Here is a 20244-nt window from a genome sequence, read left to right as displayed (position 1 = left end):
ATATATATATATATATATGTATTAAACAAAACAAGACTTGCCCAGCCACCATCTTCCCTCCTTAGAAGAACTTCCCTTGCCTTGGTGTGGAGTGGGATAGCCATTTGAATTGACTGTCTTTCCTCCTTTACACCAAGGGCTGTTTTCCGCCTCCCCCAGATAAGTATGAGGACCTAACAGGGCTCTCCTTCCTGTAGGAAGTCGGTGTCCTAAGAACAGGGACTGTTTGGGGTTACGTTTCCAGGCTTCTATTAAGTGGTAAATGGAATAAGTATATATAAATGCCTCTAACTGGCATACATTTATATTAACTGTTAAGACTGAACTATATACGGCTACACTGGCAAGGCTAAATAAAAGGAGGGAGAGAGAGAGAGGGAGAGGAGAAAATAGCCTCAGAATTCTATCCAGAAGCAGCTCTTTGTCCTGTTTGGGACTGAATCTCAGTGATCCTCCCTCTGGGACCTGGAGATTGGAGAAGGAGGCAGAGGGCAGGTAGAGCCTCCAAGCACCTGGGCTCTGCATCTGAGCCTCTGGATGGAGAGCATTCATCTCTGATTGCTGTGTGATTTGATTGTACATTATACACATCCTGTCTTTGCTAAAACTCATCTCCCTCACAGAGGAAAACTGTCCTCGTTGTTTCTGTGTCTGATAAATCATCTGTGACAGACAGCTTTAAACATAAAATTTAATATGGTATGCACAAAATCCTAATTCCATGGGGCAGAGTCATCTGGCCCTGGCATTGGCTTCTCCAGGTACTGGGGAATTGGGTGACCAAGGGTATGTCTGAGGCCAGCCTGGGGTGGAGAAGCTGGGTACTAGCAGGGGGACCTGGGCCCATCTGCTGCTCCTCCTGGAGGCCAAGTTGGGAGGTTGATTCTGCAAAGGAAGCACTGGAGACCAGCTTTGGGTTTGGTCACAGAGCCAGGGCCCATGGAAAGAGGGAATGGGAGAGTGAATCGGTACATTCACTGCAGGCTTATGATGTGTGAGGCTTTATGCTATGTGCTGTGGATACAGGAATGAGAACAGCAGGGAATGGTGTCTGGTTTCAGAAAGCACCTATTGAGATCATTAGAACTAGCCCAGATGAATACAGTGCTTCATTCTTCTTAATAGTAGTAGCAGGAATAAAAACACCTATCATTTGTTGAGCACCTACTGGCTGCCAGGCACATACTGAGCACTTTACACATACTGACTAATTTTATTTAACTCATTTTATTACAGCCCAGAGCAGGGAGTGCCTCATCTTATCTTCAGTCATGGCACAAGCCACAGACTTCTGGCCTCTCTGTCTCCCCTTGGCTAAGTGGGGAGTGAGGAGCATGGTGCCTGAATCTCAGCCAGATAGCAGACACAGTGCAAAAGGCACAGCCCCTACACACACACACACACACACATACACACAGCACTTGAGATCTTCCAGGAGCAAATGTATTCATCTCCCAGCCAGCTCTTTCTTCCTGAAAATCTCCTATGCTGATTTTAACCCAAAAAAGTCAGTGTGGTTTTGGAATACTTCTCTCCTTCCATTTTGGAAAACATTAATTGTTCCCTTGGGACTTTTTTTTTCCATTTTATTATCCTGAAAAGAGAGATGATTGCTTGGGAATTGCTAGGACTATGATATGTTAAGGGCTGTACTGTAGGCCCCTGGGAAACAGGGATCCTTCTCTGGCTATTTCTCCTCCATGAGATGTCCCAGTTAAGTGAGCCTTCAAGTAGGAAGGAGGGGAAGGCTTCAATGGAAGGAGAGACTGAGAGCTGAGTGGGAAATCCCTGGAAGGTCCACTGGACGCAGTCGAGTCCACGTCCAGTCCTGTTATGGAAGGTGGCACCATGGCCAGCACCCAGCCCGTCCCTAGGGCAACACAGCCTTGTCTGGTGTGAGCTTCCTGGTGAGCAAAGGCTTCCCTGGCACTCAGGCACCCGCTTCCTGTATTCTTACACCTGTGAGGAGCAGGATAGGAGTGAACCCCAAACCCAGGCCAGAGCAAGCCAGACGGCTGGAGAAGGCACTCCTGGGAGCGAGCTGGCATGGATTCGCAGCCTGTGGAGCTGGGCAGAAGAGAGGGAAGGCCACCACTTCTCCCCCCTCATTGAGGAGGCACACCAGGCCTGAAAGGCCTATAGCACCTGCTGGTGTGGGGGCAGCTCAGAGTCAAGATCCTTCCCTTTCCATGTTCTCATGGAGCTTCCTATCTACCAGTATAGGCAGCAGACAAGCCCACAACTAGGTGACTGCATAATGTCAGATAATGCTAAGGGCTGCGAAGAAAACAAAATAAGGTGATATGAGAGCCTGATCTGGGGGTAGGAGGAGCAGCTACTTCAGAGTGGGAGGACGAGAGGACAGAAGGTTCCAGACAAGCACCTAGGCCCTGAGGGAGGAGTGAGCCTGGTGCAGAGGAAGATAAAGCTCTGTTCAGCTAGAGCTACCTGCAGCCAGGCAGCTGCTGATAATCCAGATGCCCTGAGCCCAGGGCTGGGTCCCCATATTATTCTGTCTCTTGCGTCCCCAGCCACTCCCCACCTAGGGGATCTGCCATTTGGATTTTGGGGAAACCACCTCATGCAGCACGAGCCCAGATCCGTGTTTTGCTCTCTAAAGAAGAGACCTCCTTTCCTTTCGTATTTTCTTCACCTCTGTCACCCACCACCACTCATCAAGGGGTGTCTGGAGGAAGACAGATCCACTCCTAGTACCTGCTGGTGCCAGCCAGCCTTGCATTCTCCACACAGAAAAGCACCTAAGAACTTCTTTGCTGTACCTTGGTGTCAGCCCCTAGAACAGGGGCTGAAGTATCCCTGACTTCCCCCAACAGCTGACTCACCACCGGTCCTGGCCCCAAGAGGAAGGTGGACTGGCGGGTTTCTCCCCCAGCCTCTCTGGTGTGGAGTCACTTGGGGCCCCGTGACTGTGCGTGAGCCTGAACCTGAAAGAGTCTCTGCTCAGGGCAAACAGCAGGAACCTCTCTATATCCGTCTATGGTTTCCACACTCCAGGCCTCAGCCTCGGACTACAGATCCCTTCCAGGGACACCATGCAGTCTCAGGCCTCCGGGCCTTCGCTGGGGTGTGCTCTCTGCCTCTAATGCCCTCATCTTTCCTCTTCCCCTCTTCCCTGTGGAACTGCCCGACTCAGTAAGGACCCACTAAGCTTCATCTTGTCCATGAAGCCTTCCCCTTTCCTTCTGTGAGGAAGAAACTCAGCTCAGTGCTTTCTCCTTGAAGCTCTTATCTCACACACTGGCATGAAGATTAATTGTCTGTGCATCTTTTCATAGAGCAGTGGGCCCTACGGTATAGTCAGAGTCCTTTGAGCAGCTAATGAAAGCCATGAGCCTTTCCTCCAGGTCAGGGGACACAAGCACACATCCAGGAAATTCTGCATGCAATTTCAGGGGGCCTGGCTCACCAACGGAGCCCAACCTAAGAACCCCTTCAGAATTTAAGGTCATCTGATCAAGGCCTGTGTCATTTATCTTTGGGTCACCTCCTCACTCCAGCAGCCAACACAATGCTCAGCACTTAGTAGGTCTTCAAAACCCATCCCTTTAATGGAATGACATTTTGAACTTTCCCAGTTTTCAGAGAAAAAAGGCAAAGTGCTTGTGACTTTATCACTATGTGAACAGCTGTTGATTTGAGTACCTACCATGTGTAGGCTTGGTGTTAAGCCCCGTGTGACAATTCAAAGGCATGTGAATTGCATCCTTTAAGGAGCTGGTCATCTTCCTGGGAAGATGGAGCTCATAGGCAGAGTGAGCACAGCCCTTGCACATAGTGGGCAGGAAGAGCTACATAGTAGGAGTGGAGCTGGAACTGTCCTTGAAGCACAGGTATAGTTTGACAGGTACAGGTGTAGGTCAGCAACGGCCCTTGGAGCCAGGAAAGAACATAGTAGAAGCAGTGGTTGGTTATGAGGGAAAGAAGAGTTAATTGGTAGAGGAGGTCAGTGGCCTGAACAGAGGACTGGCATCTGAACAAAGTGTGGGAAAGCTGGAAGGTCTAGTTGGCTCCTGGTAGGCCAGATTGGTAGGCCCTGGAAGGCAGGCCAAGGAGTTTGGGTTTTATCCTGTTAGCAGTAGGCAGCCGTGGAGAGATTTTGAGCTGGGACGGGATGAAAGTGAGACTTTGGGAAATTATGATGATGGCATGTTCAAAGTGGATGGGGTGGGGAGGAGGGTATGGTTGGCGAGACTAAAGATTGGGGGCGGAGATGAAGAAGCTCCAGCAGCAGACCACAAATAAGGCGCAAGGGGCTAGGTGAGGGGTCAGAAAGGCAGCAGAGTGAGGCATAGCAACAAAGGAAATACAGGGGCCTGGTGATTAACTGGCTGTTGGAAAAGGATATAAGAATCAAGAAACTAAAACTCTGGTGTTACCAGCCTGGGTGGGTGGGCACAAGGTGGAACCTCAGCCAGAAAGCCAGGAAGCGTGTGGGTCGGGACCACAGAGGGTGAGTCAGCTTCCAAACCCAAGGGGTTTCCAGGTGGGGGTGGTCTGTACCTATCAAATGGATGGATTCAGAGAACTGAAGCCCTGGGAATTACTGACTCTAAGATAATGATTTTCCATTTTTATGTTTCAGAGCCTTTTTTAAACAATTTGTTATTTAATAAATATTCCTTATTGATTAGATTAGTTAATCCTAACAACTACCTGTGCACTGAGTGCTATTTTTGTCTTCATTTTATAAATTAAAAAAAAAAAATGAGGCATGGAGAGGCTATGTGACTTGCCCAGTATCATGCAATACGAATTCTCTATGTATACAGTGTAGACACTGAATACTAATAAGCCTAGAATCTCTGTGGCCCAGGTCCAGAGCAGAGTCCCATTGAGATAGGCACAGTATGATCTAGCAAAACAATCATTCAAAGAATCCCATCCTTTATCCTAAGTCTCTCTGAGAATACGAAAAGGGACCAGAGACAGCTCCCCCTGCTTTTCTCAAACATCCTCTCCAGCCTCCCATGTCTGTCCCACCCCGCTCCCTTGAGGTTCTCCAAAGACCCTCTTCTCCACCCCAGCGAGCAAGGCTGGTCCTCTCTCCCCTTCTCTCTCTCCCACCAAAGAGGTTCCTGCTCTGCCTCTCCCTCACTCTGCCCTTTTTCTTCATCTCCCTTTCCTCCTCCCTTCTTCCCTTTCCCTCTGTTGTCCTCCCTCCTTCTCAGTCTCCTTTTCCTCCTTCCCTTCCCTCTTTTTCTCCCTCCCTCCTCACCCCAGCTCATTATTATGTAAATTGTCTTCCCTTTCTGAGCCAAGTTCTCCCCCTCCTCCTTCCTGTAACCTTATCCCAGGGCCTACATCTGCATCACAAAAGCAGAAGGCCTAGTCTGGCTGAGCTGGCCTAAACTCTGACACTGGAAGAAAGGGTTGAGGAAACTGAACAATTACAGGATTAAAAGGTTCACTTGGACCAGAGTGGGGATGGGGAAAGTCTTTGAACAAGCCTTTGTTAACACAGTTCATCATACACACACACATGTGTATATGTCAACGTATGTAAAATGTACGTGTGTACATGTGTGTATCTTTGCCTATGTAAAATATATTGTGAACAAATGGACTGGTAGCAGTCATGCCTTGAACTTATATGAGGGTTTATTCAGTTGAAAATACTCCAGTTTTCATTTTCTCACTATTTGTGCCTATGCCTGTTTCTCTCAACTACAAACTCCTTAAGGACAGAGTATAGATCCTGTTCCTCTAGCACAGTGCCTGACACAGGAAGTATTGGATACTAGATGTAAACCCCAATTCTACCACCAGCTATATGGCCCTGGGTAAATTATATAACCTCTTTAAGCCTCAGTGTTTTGGACTGTAAAATAGTAATGATCCTGATACCTCCCTCATTCATGTCTGCTGTAAGAGTAAATGAGATAACGTCTGTAACGTGCATAGGATAGCGTCTGTCACATAGCAGCTTCTCAACATGTGTTAGCAATTATTCTCATTGTTTGTCCAAAATCATTATTATTGATAAAGTATTAATGAATTATACTCAAAGCAATGTAGTAAGGAATGGGCAAGGTTTTATCTGCACTTTTCAACTTAGAAACAGAAGCCCAAGGTTCTTAATTGGCCACCCAAGATCACGTTACCCAACCTGGGTCTGCTTAACCTGTGCCATAAAGCCAACACCAACACTGAAGTTTACAAGACAAAAGACTGCGTTTATCTGCAGGGGTTCTAGCTAGGAGAATCAGGCAGCTAGTGCTTAGCACCTCACTTCCTCACTGGCCATACAAGCAAAGACTTTTAAAGGCAAGGGTACATTTTAGGAAAGCAGAAGTTATAGGCAAAATCATAAACCTGTATGTGGAGGTTACACAGTGGTTTGGCCCAAAAAAGGATATCTTGTGTAGTGGGCTTTGAGGTCATAGGTAGATCGAGAGGTTCTGTGATTTGTAGTTAGTGAAGGAGCGAGACTTTGTCTAAAACCTTGGGGACAGCCGAAAGGAAGGTTAAGGTCTGGCCTGTAGGTGTGAGTCTCTCCAGGCCCCTCAGGAAGAAATTTAGAACAAAGACTGGCAGCCAGCGTTCTGGCCTCAGTTCCTGCTCTTCTGAGGTCTACCTGACTGCAATGGGCATTTACCATCTGGTGGGAGTCCAGGTTTCTGAAAAACAACTCAAGGGCATATGTTAAGATGTTTTCTTTAGCGTCTATAGGGAAACAAATAACTCGTGGCTCTAACTTACTTGGTGGCTATTATTTTAAGCTATTACAACCTCCTTGCTTCTCAAGTTGTTCATGTACTTCTCAAGGCTAGCTAGGTGCCTGGAATTTCTCTTGAAGAGGCTCAAGATTTTCCTCTGTTTCCATGCCTTTTCAGGGTATGGGGGGCAGCATGCCCCTAACGGCGGTGGGGGCTGCTCTGTCTCAGTCACCAACCTAAGCAGGATGAAAGATGGGTGCCAGCCGGGATTGCTGCCCGTGCTCTTATTCCTCCAGGGGCCTTGACTGGAGCTGTATCCCCAAGAGATAATGGCAGCTCTTTGGGAGGCAGACTCAGATTTCACACTTCGCTTTCAGAATGTCATTGGATCTCCTCTGGTGAAAGAAATCTTGACATTTAAGTCACACAGTGGAGCTAAGGACATTATCTTTTTTAATAATCATGGAAATATTGTGGTGCTACCTCTGCGGTGCAGTGCAGTTCACCTTGTGGTTTGCATGAATTTTGAATCAGATAAAAACAAGGATGCTATCTGGCCTATGTCTCCCTGAGTCCCCTGGGGCTTAGAGAGACTTTAATGGTAGTTGTTAGACCTGATGGGGGCTGGGGGATGTAATCAATAAGGCTTCATACTCCCATAGCCCAAACAGGAGGCCAGGAAGAGGATGTAAACATGCCCCATGCTGGTTGCTGAGGCTCTCCACCTACAGCAGCCCCAGAGCCTGCCTTGACCCTTTGCCAGCCAGATGAATAGAGCTTGAAACTGCTCCATTCAAGACCATCTCATTCTGCTGCTCCATTTTGCAGGTGGAACATACGTTTCATCTGGCCTAAACAGGAAAGAGACTTACCCAGGAGAATATGTGGCAGATCCAGGGCTAGAGAGTTCAGCTTCTTGCATCACTGCCAGTCCTCTTTCCATCTCAGCAGGCTGCTTCCAGTCACCCAGCCAACTTGGAGACTCATTTTCTTTCATTCAGTTGGTCATTCCACAAATACTTACCACTCAGTTACTTACTACTTACAAATGCTTACCTCCTAGGGAAGGGTACAAGATGGCAGGGATGGGTGCAAAGATGCAAAGATCAAGGGGCTCCCGGTCTTGTACAGAGATGTCAACCCTAGAATGAGAAGGTAAACTCGTTGGTTTCCAGGGCTTCTCCCAGCTCTGAAATTCTAGCCCTGCTCCCTGATCCAAGGCTGGATTGGACCACGAGCTCTTGGTTTGAGGGACGGCATCACACATGTGAGATGGAGATGGCTTCCCTATGAAAACCAGAGCCACTTTCCATCCCCCCCTATATGCACTTGCACACACACTCATCTGCTTCTGCTTTACTCAGCTCCTTTCCCTCTTCTTTCTTTGTTGGGCAACGAACAGTGGTCTTGTGTCACTGCTGAAGACCCCACTCTGAGTAAGTTGGACACTTCGGTTGCAGGTGAAGGAGGATACAATCACACTGGCAAACTGGCTTATTCAAACAAAACAAAACACAAAACAGCTGCAGGCCCAGGGAGTCAGACATTCAGACACACACCTGTGGGGAGTGCAGGCTTGATCAGCAGCTCAGGGCATGTCCCTGGCTTCCCCCATCTCTCCACTCTGCCCCACTGTGTGGTTTTCACCCTCAACTCCACAGCAGCACTACTGCACCAAGCAGGAAAATGGCTGCAGCAGCTAAGTCATCACTCATAACCTTGTGTGCATCCTGGGATGCCACCAAGCACAAGGTGCATCTGAGCAGCCACCAAATCCTGTGCATCTCTCTCTATCTGTTTCTCTCTCTCTCTCTCTCTGTCTCTCTCATTGCCCCTCCTTGACCTAATCACCATGACCAGGGGGCTGAGGGGTTCCTGGGACGAGAGTTAATTCCCCAGCAGAAAACCAGGAACTCCTGAAAAGGAAATCGAATAGGAGGAAATGGATGCTGGGGAGGCCACCAGCCATCCACGGATATCCCCTTGCCGTTGGGGCTGCCAGCTGTGCTGCCCCATGTGGGAGATGACTCATGTTGCAGGGTGGAGGGCCGGTCAGGCTGCATCCAGGGCAGCAGGACCATGAGATGGCTGAGCTTGGCTGCTAGCCAGCACTGCTGCTCCCATGGTAGCCTCTCCCCTGGGGTCTCGGGTGGCAGGACACATGGGTGCACAGCCCCCAGCCCACCACTACCAATGGTCTTGCCCTTCCACTGTGGCTGTAACATTGGACCAGGGAAGAGTGGGAGATGAAAAGGGGAGATGGGCCAGTGGCAGGAGAGGCCCTCCACTGGAAGTCAGGTCTCTTGGAGCCTGCCCCAGCCAGCAACAGCCTTAGAGCCAGTCTCTCTGCAGAGCTGGGAGGCACTACCCCTGAGGGCTGCCCAGGGAGGCAAAGCAGGCAGCAGGGGTCAGGGATGTGACTTTGAATCCTGGCCCTGCCCTCCGCCAGCCAGTCGACGTAGCACTAGTCACCTGGTTCATTGACCCTCAGCTTCCTCATCTGAAAACTGGAGATCATAATAATACCTACTCACAGGGTTGTTGTGGCTAAAAGAAATGATGCATGTTAAGAGCTAAGCAGGGTGCCTGGCACTGAGTAAGTGCTCAGTAAACAGCTACTGCCATCTCCTCCTCTTGCCCACACCTCACTGCCTGCCTGTTAGCGAAGAGCCAGGGCAGAAGCCTGGGTGTGACAGTTGTTTCTGAACCATAGTCAAGGGTCAGTGTCAAGGCCTCTTAGCTACTACAGGTCAAAGAGTTGACGTCATCCCCTCCCAGAATCACCCATCCCTTCTTAATCCAGAGTGGAAGATGGTGTGCCTCAACACCTGCCCTCTTTCTGGCTTTGCAGGAGTGGAGCTGAGGAGGGCTGCTTGTGACCTGGGGCCCAGCATGGCCTGAGACAGAAACCCAGAGAAATAGAGACAAGGAGAGAGGAGGAGAGATCACTGAGAGAGAGGAGAGTGGCAGACACTGTGTGACTGGGAAACATGGAGATGGCACTGCATAGACAGTGCGCCAGTGTCCAGTGTTGGCGGTGCTCAGCACTGCGCCTGCGCAGAGCGAATGCTCCTGAAACGGTGACTGCTCTCTTCCTTTTCATTAGGGCCGCCTATGTCTCTGTGAATATTATTCCACAGCCCCTCCAGCCAGACGTGTCTTCTTTCTCTCCCGGATATCCTTAGCACCTGGCTTTCTCATTCATTCACTGGTTTATTTATTTGAGAAATATGGACGTGGCCTTCTCTGTGCCAGCAGTGTGCTGAGTGCTGAGTGTACCATGGTGATCTAACGCAAGCAGGTGTGCTGCCGCCCAGAGCTCAGCTGGCGAGTAGGTAGACAGCCTCAGTGATTTCAGAGACAGAGTGTCCTGGCAGCGGGCCCGGCCTGGCCTGTGCTGAGGATGGGGCATCTGACAAAGAGCGAAAGGGACTGGCACTGGTGGGGCAAACAAGATGGGGAGGTTGGCAGGAAGAACATTTCAGGCAGGCGGAACAGCCCATGCAGAGGCCCTGAGGTAGGGAAGTCCTGTCCCAGCGTAAGAATATGAGAGAGGGCCAGTGTGGCTGGAACCCAGAGGTCGGTGGGGACAATGGCAGGAGATGAGGTGGAAGAAAGAGGCAGGGCACAGCTCTTTCAGGTGAGAAGAGCTTCCAGGCCATGGAAGGAAGTTTGGCTTTGTTTCTGGCTCAACAGGAAGCCACTGAAGGTTTTAAGCAAGGTGCAGACATGGCTTCTGTTAGGAGAGGCTTGTAGTGGCCATGGGGAGAAGAGAGAGATGGGCAGCAAGAGTGGCAGCAGAGAGAGGGGCTGAGAGGCTCCTGCAGCATCCAGGGGTGGTCCAGAGAGAAAGCTGGGTCTTGCTCTGGGTCTCCATCATCCACCCAACATGGAGCCCCTGTGGCATGGCGCAGAGCATGCCAGACCCTGCAGCTGTCTGTTGAGTGGGCAGAGTGAGGTCCACCACCTTTAACCAATACAGATGGGCCCCCATACCCAGAGCATAACAGCAGTCCTGGCCTGCCTGCATGGGGAGTCCTGGGAGGAACCACCTCCAGACTCTGTACATCCAGAGAGCAGCCACCTCTCTCCCACAGCCCCTGACCACAGCCCGTTCTGGGTATTCTGACCTCTGCTCCCTCCGCCCCGACTCCAGCATTAGTTTCCTCATCTGTACAATAGGGAAAAAGTATTTACAATGGAAAAGTAGCCCTGAATGGGGCACCCTTGCAATGCAGTGCACTTCACCAAACACAACATGAATCTTTCACTACGACTGGCACCCACAGACCCTTCCTGGCCCAGATGGTGAGCTCTCATCATTCAGCGCAAGGGCTAGCAGGCCAGAGTTCTCCTTCCTTCTTTGCTACCCCCTCTCACCCCCCACCCTGCCCTGCCCCAGCCAGCCCAGGAGGAGCTTACTGAGATGTGGACTGGGAGCATTCACACCATCAGACTCCCCTCCCCCAGTATCTCTGATCTGAGGTCCCAGGGCACAGTCCTGAAATAGCTCCTGCTGAATTAGGTCCAGCTTTCCCAGCTCTGTGGGGGTCTCCCACTTCTTTCCCAGCTCTCTGTCTCCCTTTCTTCTTCCTGCTGCACTTGTCATGGCAACCCCACTCCCTGCCTGGTGCCTAGACCAGCTGGTTCTCCTGATGATTACTGGCCAAAGAGGGGAAAGGCAGCTCTCCGGGCCCAGGCTGGCTCCCTGGGCATAGACCTGTAGGCGAGGGCACCTGCTGGGGACACAGTCCAGGCTGGGGCTTCCTCACTGTTTTTAGAGTCTGTGGTTATGGACTTGAATGATTAAGTCCTTGACTGCCAGATATTTCCCTCCCCAGGACCAAGCCTGAGAGTTCCACTCTGCAGCAAGAAGCCTGGTGATAAGGTCACAGACTAGTGTGTCTTCTCACAGAGAACTTAGTGCACAGTTTTGACGTGAAGCTCTGTGTGATGCAGCAAAGAGCACAGGCTTTGGCGTCAGACAAGCCCACTGGCAAAAGTTGGCTCCCTGTTTTTTAGCTTTGTGACCTCAGGCAGGTTCCTTAATGATCCTAAACCTCAGTTTCTTTATCTGTAAAATGGCAATAATACTAGGTGTATAGTATGCAGGATACAGGCTCATCTGCTGTAACAAAGGCCTTCAAAATAACAGTGATGTGACTAAAACAGAAATGCATCGCCTGAGCAGCCCAGATGTGACACAGTTGAGTGCTCTGCCGTGTTGCTCTGTCACACACGGGGTCTCTGTGTCCACTGCAGGTCTAGGATGCCATTCCAGCCATCCCTTCTGGCCAGTGACAAAGGGAGTAGGGGAAATGGAGGGCTGTCTTTTGCAGAAGGGTGACTGGATTGTAGAAGGTCTCCATGGTGTGGGTCAAGAGCTGTCTGAGTTGCCAAGCAGTATTCCACAGGGATGATTGGAAGTCCACTCGGTAGACCTGGTTATAGCATATCAGATTTACTTTTTATCCAAGGCCCAGTGATTCTCCCCAGCCCAGAACATGAGAATCTTAGTCCTGTCTGCCTCTGGCCACAGAGGGGTGAGCCTCTCTTCACAGGACAAGAATCCCCGCCATGCTCGACAGCTCCTAGTGGACTGCACCGGGGCTGTGCAGCTTCCCAAGGAGGCTTTGCTGTGTCTAGCTCTCCCCCACCTCCCCAGGGAGGCTTCGCCGACTACCCTGTGTGACCCTTCATTGTGTATCCCTGTCTCTTGTAGTCCGTGGTAGTCTTGTGGGAGTTTAACTGCCACAGACCAATTTCTAGGTAAGCACTTTGCTGTGAACATGGAATTTTGTGCTAGAAGAATCACTGATGCTCTTATAGTCCAGGATATGGTGGCCAAAGCTCTCTGTGAATAAGTCTGGGAACATAGACCATATGTTGTCTTGGGAAACCACAGTACGCCTTATAGTATCGAAGGCACTTAGTAGAGTCCTACAGTAGGTGTGCCTGTTGACACATGTCCCACCCAGGGCTTCACAAGCCTTTTTTTGTTTTCATTTGAGTAATTCTATTAAGTTATATAACCATTTTCTGGAACTTGTTGCTCTCACTCAGGTCCTTCCTTTCACAGAGGGGACACTGAGGCATAATGTCCGACTTTGCTGAGATCATCCCACCAGGGGACAGCAGAGCTGGGATGTGAACCAGGCTTCCTGTGTTCTAGGCCAGGGATTTTCCCACCTGCGTGCCTCTTGCCTGTCTCCACTGAAAGCAAGAACCACACTCCCAGTTCCCAGAAACGGCTCCAGGTCTGCCCTCCCTGCTCCAGGGTCCCTGTCCCGTGCACCCACCAGCATCTGGGCCCCCAAACAGTCAAAGGGCAGGGCTGCTGTCTTCTGCCTCTCCTGCTGCCACATTTGCCCCCACAGCATCCAGCCAACTGCGGGGCAGATCAGCCTGTCACTGAGAATGAAGCACTCAGGTTTGGGGCCGGGACCTCTATTTTTGCCATCCATCAGAGTGGTTCAGGGTTGTCACTCTTGAGACTTTCACCCACACTTGCACTCCACTTGCCTCCAGGAGTGACAGTAAAGGGCAGCACTGGCACGTCTGTGTGCCTGCACCATGGCAAGCACATTCCTCACGTCGACCCATTTGGTCCTCTTCTCTTGCACACTTAAGGGCACTGTGTTTCTTGCCAGGACCCTGACTGATACATAGGTTCTATTATTATTCTCATTCTACACGTGAGAAAATGAAGTTCAGGGAGGGGACTAGCCCAAAGTCACACCACTCATAAGTGGTGGGGCTGAGCTCAAACCCAGGCAATCCAACTCCAGGGTGTGCGCTTTTAACCCAGGGATCCACAACCCCTAGGCCACAGACCGGTAGTGGTCCATGGCCTGTTAGGAACTGGGCCACACAGCAGGAGGTGAGCAGTGGGACAGTGAGCAAAGCTTTGTCTGCATTTACAGCCACTCCCCATTGCTCACATTACTGCCTGAGCATTAGATTCTCATAGGAGGTGAACCCTATTGTGAATTGCACATTCGAGGGATCTAGGTCATACGCTCTTTATGAGAATCTAATGCCTGTCACTGTCTCCCATCACCCCCAAGTGGGACTGTCTAGTTGCAGGAAAACAAGCTCAGGGCTCCCACTGATTCTACATTATGGTGTTGTATAATTATTTCATTATATATTAGAATGTAATAGTAATAGAAATAAAGTACACAATAAATGTAATAGGCTTGAGTCATCCCTAAACCATCCCCCATTCCCGGTCTGTGGAAAAATTGTCTTCTATGAAACTGGTCCCTGGTGCCAAAAAGGTTGGGAACCACTGCTTTTAACCCACCCAACAAGGATGCACGCCCACATCATCCACCTCAACTTTCCTACCAGGAAAATCGCTGGGAGCCACAGCCTTGGACAAGGCACTGAGCCGAGCATATAGTTGATAGCCAGTGAGTACTGAGAAACTGGGAAGAGGGCAGCCTCAGCCAGCCATCAGAGCGACTCTGACATCAGCTGTGCCTGCAGCTGGCCGGCCATGCCATGGTCACGTCCTGCTGGCATTTGAGGCTGAGGTGTCTCTGAACAATGGAGGACGCATCCGCTCCAGTTGAGGCTGATTTTTCTTCCTTGGCTGGCTCCTGGGGTCTCACCAGCTACCAGGTTAGGAGGTTGGAAAGTGTCCCCATATGGGGCATGCCAGGAAGTTCCCAAGTGTCCCCATATGGGGCATGCCAGGAAGTAAGACCAGAGCACATCCTTGGGCTTCTGGCTGTAGAAGTCCCCAAGCTATACAGGGAGAAGAGAATCAGGTCTGGCCTCTAAAAAGAGGTTGCTTTCTCCTGGGGAAAAGTCAGGGGTGGTAGGAAAATGCAGCCTTCATAGCCTTGTGTCATAAGCCACCCAGCTCCAATAGCAAGAGTGGTTGGCATGGGGGCTGGTCTTCCCTCTGCATGACTTTCTGGCCTCTGGAGAGTCAGGAGCTCAGGCAGCCTGGGGTCCCCCAGAACTCAGCAGCAGGGGTGAAGTGCGATAAGGTCTTCATCATGAACTGGAAACATGCCAGGCCTTCACTCAGAACACTGACCCCTCACAGAAAGACCAGACCCCAGGCCCTGTCCCAGCTGGCATTGTGATATCAGGCGCATCCCTTACGCTACAGGGTCTCCATTTCTTCATCCATTAGATCCAAGGAATGAGATCTAAGATCTCCCCTCCCCACCCCACCTACTTTTTAGTTCTATAAATTCTAAAAAGTTCTATAAATTCCCCTGGCAGAACTTAATTGCTAAGTTTAGGTGATTGCCAAGCACAAGGTTCTTCCTTTGTATCCAAAAGAGAGAGAGAGAGGGGAAAAAAAACAACACCGAGTTTCAAAGGCAGGGCACCTGTATTCGGTTGAAGATTGACTCTCTCTTAAGGAGGGAATTGATGTTCCCACAGCTGCCAGGCTGTTAGCAGCAAAAGCAGCCCAGCAGGAGGGACAGTCCTTGGTGAGCCCCCAGTGCAGGCCACTTGGGCCCATTTGCCCCACAGCATCCAGCCCACTGTGGGGGCAGATCGGCCTGTCACTGAGGATGAAGCACTCAAGTTTGGGGCTGGGTCCTCTTTTGTTGCCATCCATCGATTAGAGTGGTTCAGGGTTGTCACTCTAAGACAAGACTATAGCCCGGGGCAGGGGACTATAGAAATGGACATGGTCCCCACCGGGTGGGGACGCTGGTGCAGACTGGCACACGAGCCACAGAGCCACTGGGGTGAAGCCACTAAATCAGGCAGAAAAACTGTCAAGTGTTAGCACTGCTGCATCTGTGTCAAGGGAAACCATGTCTCAGGGATGCGGGAGATGAGCAGCCCCATGCAAAGCTGTCAGTTTTAGTCTGATCAGTCCAGAAGGTTCCCAGTGTGCTGGGGAGAGGAAGGATGGATTTCAGTAGCGGCTTGCCAGATGAAGATGAGATGGCAGAGCATACCGCGCAGACTTGAGAAGGAGGTATGGAGGCCAGGGAGGCCTTTGGGCACCTGGCTGATAGCACTGTTACAAACATTTTGCACACATTTTATTGATTGGCCCACTCCCAAACCCAGAGCACATAGGCATGTATCCCATGGTACCATTGGGGTACCTGGAACCTAGAGCAGTGGGAATGTCACCGCCCCGGTTCCCCAAACAATTGCACCAGCCTCTCCAGCTCCCCACTGCCTCTCCTGCCTCCCACCCCATAATCTGTGCTCCACACAATAGCCAAAGTGAGCTTTTAAAAATGCATATCTAATCCCCAGCTTAAAAGCGCTCAGTGGCATCTTGGCTCTCAGGGTAAAGCTGGCCTTATCTCCTACAGCTCCTGCCACAGGCTCGCTGCTGACTCTTTAAATGCCACAACCTCCCAGCCTCTGGGCTTTTGAGTGAGTTCTCCCCTCCACTGGGGCCATTCTCCACCACAGTTCCTCTCTGCTCCCCTCCCCCAGGCCTGGGTTCCACCTCCACCTCCCCTCTCCTGTAAGCCTTTCTTGACTCCCCAAATAGGCTGGGCCTCTTCTGCTGATTCTCAGACCCCTGGGGGCTACTTCAAGTCTTGTCACAGTTTGTAAACACAAGTTTGTGTGTGTGTGCTCATTTGAGTATTCGATCTATGTCTGTGCACCCCCCACCAACCCAGCAAGACCGTAAAGGACAGGGGCATGGCCTGTATGGCTTCGGCTGGAGTCCATCTCCAGCACCCAGCATGGTGCCTGGCCCAGAATTGGTGGGTGCTCTATTAAAGTCTGCGGCTAGTCTGTGACAGAGCTGTTCTTGAACCCAGATGTTTGAGCACCTGGCCTATTGCTTTCTGTATGGCTCCTTGTAAAATCAGAGTGGGTAGTTAAAATCAGATCATGGAGACCTAAAATGAGTTTGGAACCTGAATTCTAGAGCTCACTTGTTTATAGGCCCTCTTGCAGGCCTCAGTTTTTTTCAGCTGCTGAGTTGAAACCACACCTCTTGCCCAAGCACTGTGCGGAAAGCAGCAGGGAGTAGGGGTCACACACATGAGGCATGTGAGAGGGGCTGCCTCCTGAAAGCTGGCTCTGTGCATCCGCTTCTGAAACCTGGCCCCTCTCCAGGCAGGGCACAGAGGCAAGCATCCAACCCTATACCCACCAGCATTTCCTTCCAACCCCTCTGCCTGCAGCCCCTGGCAACCACTAATCTGCTCTCTGTCTCTATGGATTTGTCTATTCTGGACATTTTATATAAATGGAATCATACACTATGTACGTTTTTGCACCTTGCTTCTTTCACTTGGCATAATGATTTCAAGGTTTTTCTGTGTTGTAGCTGAATAACACTTCGTTGTATGGATATACCAGATTTCATTCATCCATTCATTATTTGATGGACATTTAGCTTGTTTCCACCTTTTGGCTACTATGAATGCTCTATGAGCATTCACCTAGACGTTTTGTATAGCCTCATGTTTTCATTTCTCTTGGGTACATAACTAGGGGCAGAACTGATGATTCATAATGTAGTTCCATGTTTAACTTTCTGAGGAACTGTCAAACTGTTTTCCAAAGTGGCCGCACCATCTTACATTCCCATCTTCCACATAGGAGGGTTCCAGCATCTCGCCACTCTCACCAACACGTGTTATTGTCCGTCGTCTTTATTGTAGCCATCCTCGTGGGTGTAATGGTAACTCATGTTGGTTTTAATTTGCCTTTCCCCAATGATTAATGATGTTGAGCATATTTTCATGTGCTTTTGGCCATTTGTATATTTTCTTCTGAAAAATGTCTATTCAGAACGAGACCATCTTTAAATTTGTCTTATTACTAAGTTGTAAGAATCCATTATTCTGGTTACAAGTCCTTTGTTAGATGTACGAATTGCAAATATTTTCTCCCCTTCTGTGTGTTATCCTTCTAATTTTGTGACAGTACCCTTTGAGGTCTCACCTCATTCTGCCCTTGCCTCTTCTCCCTTGCCAGAGCCTCTCTCTTCTCGAGACCTACTCATCTGTCTCTGTCCTTTCATGCTACTACAACAAAATACCTTAGAATGGGTAATTTAGAGACAACAGAAATGAATTGCTCACATTTCTGGAGGATGAGAAGTCCAACATCAAGATACCAGCAGATTTGGTGTCTGGTAAGGGTTTCTTCTCTGCTCCATAGACGGTGCCCTGTCATTGCATCCTCTTGTGGCAGAAAGGGCAAACAGGTTCCCTCAATCCCACTTATAAGGGCACTGATCCCATTCAAGCTGGCAATGTTCTTATGAACTAATCACCTCCCAAAGGCCCCACCTCTTAATATCATTGCCTTGGGGATTAGGTTTTGAACATGAGAATTGTGGACAGACGCAGATATTCTGACCATAGTACCATTGCCTGCCCTGTCTTCTAGACTTGCACTCTTTTGGAGCATAAGGAACTGGCTCTTTCTTGCTCCACACTGCACCACATTCCCCACCAGGCTCTTGCCCAGCAGACGATCTGAACTGCATCTAGGCTGCAGTCATCCCTGAGTTTAGGGGCTTCTGAGGCTGTGTGCTAAGTTGTGCCCACAGCAGGAGGAGCCCGCCATTCACTGAGCATCCCCTCTGTGCCTATGTGCTGGATGCCTTGCAGGCATTGATGTATCCCACTGCATCCCCAGAACAACCTCAAAAGATACTGGTACTTTTCTACCCTGTGGATAAAATGAAGCTGAATTTAAATTTGGAATTTTTTTTCTTAAGACAAAGTCTAGCTTCATCACTCAGGCTGGAGTATGATAGCATGATCTCAGCTCACTGCAACTTCTGCCTTCCAGGCTCAAACCATCCTCCCACCTCAGTCTCCTAAATAGTTGGGATCACAGGCACACATCACCAAACCCAGCTATTTTTTGTATTTTTTGTACAGATAGGGTTATACCATGTTGGCCAGGCTGGTCTTGAACTCGTGAGCTCAAGTGATCCCACGCCTTGGCCTCCCAAAGTGCTGGGATTACATTCATGAGCCACCATGTCTGGCCAAATTTAGAATTTAAAACGGAGCTGTCCAGCATCTTATTACACAGCATGTTCATGGCTTATGAGCTGCAAGTTCACCCCTGCTTCTCTGTTTGTTAATTGCCTACTCTGAAAAGGACGCAGTATTTGAAAATATTGGAGAAAGTGTTAATACCTCCCTAGGTATAAGCCCTAGTATGGTAGCAACAGAAGGTACTTGACACTCTGGAAAATGCCCAACTCCACCTGCTGTAACCAGCAGCCCAGAAATCTCAAGATCGCAACTCGGTGAAGGTTACTTCCTTGCTCCCACCACAGTCTAATGTGGAAGAGGTGGGGGTTGCCCTGTCCCACGTAGGCCTGAGCCACCTCCCCTGTGGTCAGTGGTTTAACCTTAGCTGAGGGTCTTCTGCTGGACTCCTGGTATCAGGCCAACGGACTGGGGAAGGTCGCAAGGAAAGTTTTTGGGATCAGGCCAGAACTTGGTTCCTGGTCACATCTAACTGCAGGAAGTCTTGGAAATGCCAAGCTGTGACCTCAGGAAGAAGAGACGAAATACTTTTGTCAATAGGGAGCCAGTCTCTGGGACAGTGCTCAGGTGTGAATTTTAGCCAAGCTGCTGCCAACTGGAAGCAGCACCTCTGCTGGGGTGACAGGTCCATTTTCTTGGCTCTATTGGCTACTTCCTGCTCCTCACTTGGGCCCAGCTGAGCAGTTAAACAGCTTCGCTTCTCTGTGACATGACACAGCACACCTGAAAATTCATTTCATGGTGGCTGTGGTGGTGGCTTCTCACCGTGTCCCCCATTCCAGCTCTAAAAATGGATTGCCCTTCTGATATGACCATGCATGACAGCTCTGGAACATGAGTCCCATGTTCTGTGTGCCAGACAGTGTGCCAGCAGCTTCTCCCGTGTCATGTCAGTGTTGCCCTGGTATGGCACATGTACTTTGGTGGAATATGAGATTAAATGGTACATGGATAAGCCTTTTATTTCTACTTTTGTAGTTGCATATCAGTTTCAATATGTACTTGAAAAGAGATCGCTAACATATCAAACCCATAATTTCATATCTATGACTGAAGATGAGACTCTGAAATTATCAGAGCGGTCCTGATATCAGGTTGGGGGAAGCAATGAATGAATGACTGGGTTTGGGAACATTGCATGGGTGAAAAGGCTCAGGTGCCCGACCGCCTCACCGGACTTGCTAGAGTGTGACCTCTCTGCACCTTTCCCCCGCAATAGCATGTTTCCACATGGACATAGGCTATAGGAAGGTTGGCGTGTCAAGTGATTAACAGCAGTACCTGGCACATATTTTGTGCTTAGTAGGTGATAGATAGGTCCTAATGTTGGTAGGAAACACCAAATCATATCACTTAACTGTGCCAACAGTATTGTGACAGTTATTAACTGCACTTTGTAGTTGAGCTAAGAAAGGTTAAGTCACTTGCCCAACTGGCAGCAGAGCCACGGGCTGACCCCCGGTGTACCTGACTTCTACCTATGCCAGGCTCTGCGAGGGGAGTCTACCTGCAATCCTGGCTCTGGCACTAACTTAGGAAGACACTGCTAGCAGGCCACATCGTTCTCTGGGCTTCAAGCTTCCCATAGGTGGGAT

General features: G+C 49.8%; 1 protein-coding gene across 2 annotated transcripts in view; it reads left to right on the top strand.

The window, feature by feature from the left end:
* The window catches only part of GNAO1 (G protein subunit alpha o1), a 167488-nt gene that overhangs the window by 83674 nt on the left and 63570 nt on the right, over positions 1-20244 (top strand). The window lies entirely within an intron of this gene.

This window comes from Saimiri boliviensis, chromosome 1 (assembly GCF_048565385.1).
Source record: "Saimiri boliviensis isolate mSaiBol1 chromosome 1, mSaiBol1.pri, whole genome shotgun sequence".
Classification (NCBI taxonomy): Eukaryota; Metazoa; Chordata; class Mammalia; order Primates; family Cebidae; genus Saimiri; species Saimiri boliviensis.
The sequence above is the reverse complement of the archived record's forward strand: the minus strand, read 5'-3'. Positions and strand labels throughout refer to the sequence as shown.